The sequence below is a fragment of the Dreissena polymorpha genome, chromosome 2, assembly GCF_020536995.1.
Source record: "Dreissena polymorpha isolate Duluth1 chromosome 2, UMN_Dpol_1.0, whole genome shotgun sequence".
NCBI classification, from domain to species: Eukaryota; Metazoa; Mollusca; class Bivalvia; order Myida; family Dreissenidae; genus Dreissena; species Dreissena polymorpha.
In genome coordinates this window covers 138,531,652-138,539,501 of record NC_068356.1, presented here as the reverse complement: position 1 = coordinate 138,539,501, position 7,850 = coordinate 138,531,652, and the positions used below count along the sequence as shown (strand labels likewise).

The 7,850-nt window shown below is 37.4% G+C and overlaps 1 long non-coding RNA gene across 2 annotated transcripts; it reads right to left on the bottom strand.

Annotated features, from left to right (window-relative positions):
- Nucleotides 1-2,218: 2,218 nt before the first annotated feature.
- LOC127869179 (uncharacterized) lies at nucleotides 2,219-3,145 on the bottom strand. 2 transcript variants are annotated; one of them, XR_008044461.1, is made up of 3 exons: nucleotides 3,111-3,145; nucleotides 2,465-2,541; nucleotides 2,219-2,277 (listed from the first exon to the last, which is right to left on the bottom strand). It is a non-coding gene; the product is annotated as an uncharacterized LOC127869179 (long non-coding RNA). The 2 variants fall into 2 exon arrangements; XR_008044462.1 differs by having other exon boundaries at nucleotides 2,262-2,277; nucleotides 2,465-2,564.
- Between the last annotated feature and the right edge of the window lie 4,705 nt (nucleotides 3,146-7,850).

Sequence of the window (7,850 nt, the reverse complement as noted above, 5' to 3'; positions counted from 1 at the left end):
ATCATCAAATTTATTGTACATACAGTTGTACACAAAAAAATGAGAAGATGCACCATGTCAGTGGAAACAAACATTTTTTTTAGGCCTGATATATGGATAACAGATATGGTTATCTGGATACCGATTTCGGATACTCTTCCCATTCCCATCCCTAGTAATAATATTACTGATTACTGACAAAGATGGCATGATTGATCGTTTAGGTGTCCTGTTTTTTGGTCAAATGTCCCGATATTTTTAATGGATTTGGACCTAAAAATTTCTGGCATGTATGAATAAGCTATGTGTATATTAAGGACCTAGAAAAGACGTGCAAACGATTTACGGGTCGTGATTTATTAAGGGTAATCATCAAATCTGGATTGCAAAACTTGCTCTTAACCTTGTTCGCAAGCATACATACATGTAAACATACCCTGGTGATGGACTTGCTTTTATACCCGTTTGAATAGCTTCTCTCTGGATCAAAGCCAAGGTTTATCGTAACTCTGTCAGTCGGATTGCGCATGGTTCATTAATTTATATGCAACAGTATCAGCAAAACATTTAAAATCAGTGAAATGTTGTCACGTCACCTATTTGCGCCGTTCTCCTATTTTCGCCGATAACATTTGGTGCAATATAACCTATATATCGTCACGCGAAATTTCTCAGTTGACCTAGTCCTAGAATAAACAACATTGTCACGGATGAATACACCGTGATTTCTTTTTAAAATGGACATCCGAAAGGTAAGAAATAAACAGATGAAAACTAACCTGCAACAAAAGGCAAATTTTCTTAATGCCCTTTTTCGTTCCTGGTACTTCCTATATTATTTATTTTAAACGAGTGACTTTGTTCATTATCTTACTTGTAAATTGTGCAGCAGACACAGTATGACGTCACATAGGCGCGATATGTCAAATATTTGACAGCATATGAAAAGCCCGTGAAAAATCGTGCTATATCTCCTTATCACACTTCATGATTTACCAAGTCTATTTTCAGGCCCCTCCTTCGGAAAGAGGCAGCTACAGGGCCGGTTATTCACATGATGACCTTACACATGCGTTCAATATGTGTATTGAACAAGGGCTTCCGATAAACAAATAAATAAAGGTATTCCGATAAACACTTTAAAAGACAGAGTTCGTGGAAAAATTGACATAGACACAGTGAAATCTGGCCCTTCCCCTTCCTTTGATATCATGCAGGAAACATTGCTCTGTGAGCATATTAAAACTATGGCAGAAATTGGCATGGGTTATTCTCGTCAAGAAACAATTAACCTAGCCTCTGATTATGCCATTCATTTGGGAATCAAAAAACAGGGTGAAAGGTTAAGTTTGAAATGGTTGTATGGGTTTTTGGGTAGATGGCCGGATTTAAAGGTAAAAAAAACTCAATCACTTGAAATAGCAAGGGCCAGAAGTGCCACTAAGACCACAATTGAAAACTATTTTAAAGAATTAAACAATATATTAACCAAATATCATTTGACAGACAAGCCATCCAGAATCTACAATATTGACGAAAAAGGTCTTAGTACAAATCACAAACCACCTAAAATTGTTACAGGCAAGGCCTACAAAGCACAGGCGGTGACAGCTGGTAAGTCCCAGACGGTGACCCTTATTGGTGGAGGTAACGCTTCAGGGCAACAAATTCCGCCATATTTCATATTTCCTGGTGCCCGAATGCATGCATCCCTACTAGAAGGATCAACACCAGGAACGTATGGGACAGTGTCTGACTCCGGCTGGTCCAATACCGACATATTTTCTCATTACATAAAATACCATCTTGAACCCTTGCTTCCAACACGTGATGCTAACAACCCCATCCTGATATTGTATTACGGTCATAAAAGCCATGTCTCAATTGGTTTAATAGAATGGGCAAAATCAAATCATATAATTCTATTTGTTCTTCCGCCCCATTGTAGCCACATACTTCAACCCATGGACGTCTCGTGTTTCGGTCCGTTTGAAAATGCATGGAATGCGGCATGCCATCACCATATTAGAGTTACTGGGGGTTATGTTGTTACCAAAAATGATGTATGTTGTATTGCATGTAAGGTGTACACAGCCACGCTTACACTCGTGAACATTCAGTCTGCTTTCCGTCGATGTGGAATACACCCATTCAATGCCAATGTCATAAGTGATATTGCTATTGCACCATCTCTTGCTTTTGTAAAGACCACCCAAACACAATTAGTGCAAGAGTCTCATGGAACATCTGTTGATTTTTTCGAAAAACGATGCGCGCAAATTATTGATAATGTACGCCCTGCAAAAATAAGAAAAACTCTTAGTAAAGTTGTTGCAGGTAAAGCAATAACTGAAGATATTGTGTACAATAAGGTTAAAGAACATTTAAATAGAAATAAACCAACAAAGTCTGTAAAATCATCATCGGTGGAAGTAAAAAATATATCACCAACAACATCTGCAAACCCAATTAATAAACCTGGTACCTCATCCATGAACCCTTCAAATGTCTTGGATGAAATTCATCATGAAGCTGCCACCTCTGAGGACGATGTCGACGACTCTGAAAAGTGCAGCGTGTGTAAACTGTTCACACCTGCAGAACTAAAATATTGCATAAGTCTGACTTTGGTAAAATGGGCACAGTGTGATGTTTGTGACAGCTGGGTTCATTTAACATTTTGCACACCTGTACAAGTATTGAGGAGGGGTGATCAGTTTCTGTGCCCAAAATGTGCAAGCAAAGAGGAATAAACAGTTTTAAAATTGTAAATTAAATACAAACATATTATATTAAGCGTTAATTTCGAAAACAGTTTATTAATTGTACATAAAATACAAACATATTATGTTGACAGTTAGTATCTAATACTAACCTTTGCTTACTCTTACATAACTTGTTGAACGACCCTTATAAACCAGTTTATGTGCAACCGGCGAAAATAGGTGACGTCACTAACACTGTCATTTATATATAGTGACCTGTAAATGGACGTGTTTACTTTTTTGAAGCCATAAAATAACTCGACAAAAACAATAAATCTGAGTTGGTAAGTGGTCAATTTTCCTCACAGTTATTTAAGTTTTCAAATTGTGTGTATTCGTTATTGTAAAAAACAGTTTGTTTCTTACATCGGCGAAAACTGGTGACACCAGGATATTCATTTCTGAGTTGTTATTTTCATCCTGATCATACGTACGATTTCTCCACTAAACGCTTGTCAAAATTTCGTTCCTACGCCAAACGGTTATAAAGTACGGCTACATCACACCATTATTTTTAAAATTGTATATATCATATTAAATATATATAATACTTGCACAAACCTTTATTTAATATCGCTTGGCCCAATGCTTTACATGTTCGTGAGTGATAAACTCTGTTTGTCTGGTTGCGTATGAGTTGATGTGCAGAATTGGGGTTAGTAGATTTTCAGAACCGAAAGCGCAATAGAATTATCGAATACGCATTGGCCTATTGGGTATACATGCGTCACGTATGCACACGGACTCCACGGACTTTAGATGACAGTATACGCTCCGTGTATATACGCTCCGTGGTATACAGTACTAGGAGAATTAGGTACATACTGCTAATAAAAATGTTTTACGCCATATATTACAATGTTTATTGTTGATATTTTGATATAAATTGGATATGTTTTTGACGTCTATGGAAATACAAACTCGTTATTTGATGGGTTATAAATCTTGCACCATCATGTCACGGTATTCATTATAGTTAATTCAGTTGAAATTTTGTATTACAAGAAAACGATTTGAATATTTTTAGTTGTCTTTAATATCATTTCGATCTCAACATTACAACATGTTACATTTAACAATACAGAACAAATGATTAAACAACCCAAACAGCAGTTCTCGAAGTGTTATAAACGCCATTAACAATCCATAAAGATGTAAACAAATTATAATGCAATGAACACAGATCTTAAATATAATAATAATAATAATAATAATAATAATAATAATAATAATAATAATACTATATTATTATTATTATTATTATTATTATTATTATTATTATAATAACGATACTCAAATCTACCCATATCTTCCCAAATCTACCGAAATCTACATTAATCTTTTTAAAAATAATTATTTTACAACATGTTTGTGTGTTGGGCACTATTGTTTTGATTTAAATTTCTTGACTAGTGACAATATGTTATTTCCTACTATACATATAGGGTACACTCCACTGACTGATTGATGTATGTTCTTGCCACTACGGTGCCAATATATTTTGGTCATACAGGTTATCGTTGTAGTATATGTGACAGTCCTTTAGATCAAACGTGTTTCACATGTTTATGTTTATTTGTTTGTTGCCGTACTATACAATTTCAACAATTAACGCGAACTGCCTGCTTATTCAACTACCCAAATCTACCAAAATATTACCAAATGTACACAAAAACTACACAAATCTACACAAAACATATACAAATAATTATTTTACATCATGTTTGTGTGATGGTCAGAATTGTTTTTTTAATTCTTCATCATGATAATATGTTATTTACCAGTAAAATATTTTTCATTGTTATAATAAAATACATTTTTTTTACACACAATTCATTGTTACATTAGTTGATATTAATTATGTTGTTGTTTATAGTCCAAATCACAGTGCCAGATGATGTTATTAAGTCCAGATATTGTTTAACTGTGATGAATGTACAGCGTTTTAATTATTTTAACTTTTTCCAGTTTTCTTTTTACCATTACCATTCACCTTAAGGCATCTTTCCACTTTTCATAAGTTTCAGAGGACACAAATTTCCTTAATATTGTTTATGACAACCCGTATTCCTGTCCTCGAAACATTAATTACAGCTGTGGTATGGCAGCTTTTTGTTGTACTGTCTCCAGAACTCCCCTGCCTGCCCATCCTTTAGCTTCCTCGTCCTGTAGTGCTTTGTAGAGTACGGTAGGTTAGGTTCCGCTGGGACTGAATTCGACGAAGTCAGTGCCAGGTCAGGGGCGGGAGCAATCACAAATCGCACCAATGGTGCTGGTGCAATGGGCACAGGCACTTCTGGCTTTAACTCGCCTGGTGGAAGAATTCGTCTACGCACATTTATGCGGTCGCCTTTTGTGCTGATCTTGATGGGGAACTCGTCCGTTCGTCCGTCTGTTCGTTCGTTCCTTCGTCCGTTCGCGCATCCGTTCTTTCGTCCGTCTGTTTGTCCATTCGTCTGTGCGCCCGTCCGATTCTTTGTTCGTCCGTCTTTCCGTGCGACCGTTCGTTAGTATGTCCGTTCCTTCTTCCGTCCGTCCCTTTTTTCGTGTGTCCGTCTATCTGTTCGTTCGTCCACCCTTTCGTCACTCCGTTCCTCGTTCGTTCGTTTGTTCGTCCGTTCGTTCGTCCGTTCGTTCATCCGTTCGTTCGGTCATAACATAAACAGTACAAAGCTTTATACGTACACATAGCATAACACACTTTTTACAGTCTGTCCGTCAATGTCAACGTCCACCCTTATCGTTACTCATAACATTTACGCGTTACTATAATTTAGGCAATACGGGACATGAATATTTAGAATTACTAAGCTGCCAAATGCAATTATATAAATGATAACATTAATTACCATCATATCACAATTATTATTAATACAATTTACACAATACAAGATGCGAGCATAGCCTTAAAACGTTCACGAACATTACATAACATAACATGAACTTTGTTCAGTCTGTGCGTCAATGTCAACTACCACCCTTATCGTTACTGTCTCTCATAACGCGTCACTGTAATGTGTTCTTATGTAAGATTTGTCTGTCAATGTCAACTGGAACAGTCAAATCTGTCGCGCTGTCCTTATATTTACGCGCCTTTTTTTACCTGTTTTTTGCCATTTTTAGCGGGAGCTAGGACTTGAGTCAGTCCGTCACTGGTCTTCACAAGTCGGTCATCATCCTGCGCAACAAACACACTCATTCGTCGGTAGTATCCATTCCTTTGATTGTCTGTCATCATCATCCATTCTGTCTTCTGAAAACGCGCATGGCTGTCAGCGAGTCTCAAGTCCCCTATTCCTACTATCGCACTCCGCAATTGTCGGTATTGTCCATTAACCAGCTCGTGGGTTAATTTCACGGATTCTGGAAGCGGTTTAGCTGTCAAGTTGACTGTTTGTTGAGGACTGGATTGATAATTTCACTGTTGTTGTTCGTCCATTCTTTTTAGTGACTTTCTCGCGAACTGGATCGCACACCTTCTTCTTTTAAATTGGCCTCAGTCTGGTTGTGAAGTAGTCCCTTAAAGTCGTAGATATTGCCCTTAATTTAATTTCGATCGTTGAACATTTGTCGTTGTAACATATGATGTCATCTGCGGAGATCAGACCATCTTGTCCAAAGATGTCGTTAATTATTTCGTCACGTTCCTGTTTTATCACTGCGTCGTTTTGAAGAATATGTCTGGCATTATCCTTTAAATGTTTTGCACATAGTACGTGCGAACATTCAGGCATGACACTTGGAATAGCATTGACCATCGCTTCCTATTACGAGACTTGTCATCGGAATACCCGACAACGCTATTTTCACATGATGGAAGAAGTGACTGAATGTGCTGAAATCACTACTATCGTGCACGAACATTGGGCCAAGAAATACGGGATCCTGACCAGTTCTGGGTCTGCCGACAATTGCATGAAGCAGGTTACAGTGACGTGCATTTTACATAAATTGGCTGTTTTATCTACCCCAAGCAAGGTCTATCCTGAACAACACATTGTTTTATGTCGCTTATTTGTTCATCGGTGTATAGTACGACGCACGGTGATCTCCCGTTTGTGTGAATGACTGCTCGGACACATGGGTCATTTTGTGCTACTAATGTTTCTACGTGACGTATTTGGACGGCATAATTGTCTCTGTGTCCATCAACAGAATGTTCTTTTTGCTCTGTCGATATGTCGTGGATCTGTTGAACTCCTCGCGGCAGCGATAATTCATCGTTAAGAGTTTGTTTAAAATTATATGTGGCGCTTATGTTTTCCAATCATCATTTTGATGTCCCCTAGCACTTGGTCTGATGTTCGGATGTATTCTGTCGCCGAATTTTAATTGCCATGGTTTGTCAATCCAGGAAACTTTCCGACGTATTCCACCAATGCAAGATGACACCGGAAGCCATCATCTCCAAGTCATGTTATGCGCTTCTTGAATGCCTTGTCTGCTTTCAAAGACGTGTAGTATCTGTGTACTACCAATAATTGGTTTGGCTCTGGCTGATTTACGACGGATATAAGATTAACACGTGCATGATGCACGTTTATTCATTTTGTTTTATTTAACTGCATGCAATTATATAAAATTGCCTAGTTTGAACAATAATTTTTACTATTAACGCCAAATATCTGTTAGAAAAATATTTATTGTTAAATCTATTATGAACTTACGTTTGTACTAAAGAAAATTTATTCACATCGGCTATAGCTAAGATGGATCAACATCGGAAACTCATCTCATAGATGTGTACATACCTCTTCTTGAGTGCAGCCTCGACTAAGTATGTTCCATTACGAAATCGACACATTTGACACACAAACTTGAGGTACGATGGAGACCTTGATTTTAGGTCTGTAGCCGACATGTCACACCACTGACGATGCGACCATTTTTTACAGAAATGACACTGAATAAATCCATCTGAACACTTTTCTGAACACACAGTACAAGGATATTCAAACATGTTTAATAAACAATATGAACCGTTGAAAGTCAAATTGTTTCGAAATATTATAGATTGTCTAACATACGCAGTACCGTACATAACGATACAGTAACTGTATTTTCCGGGTCTTATATAGATGGATCGACGTGTCACGTTTAACTCTC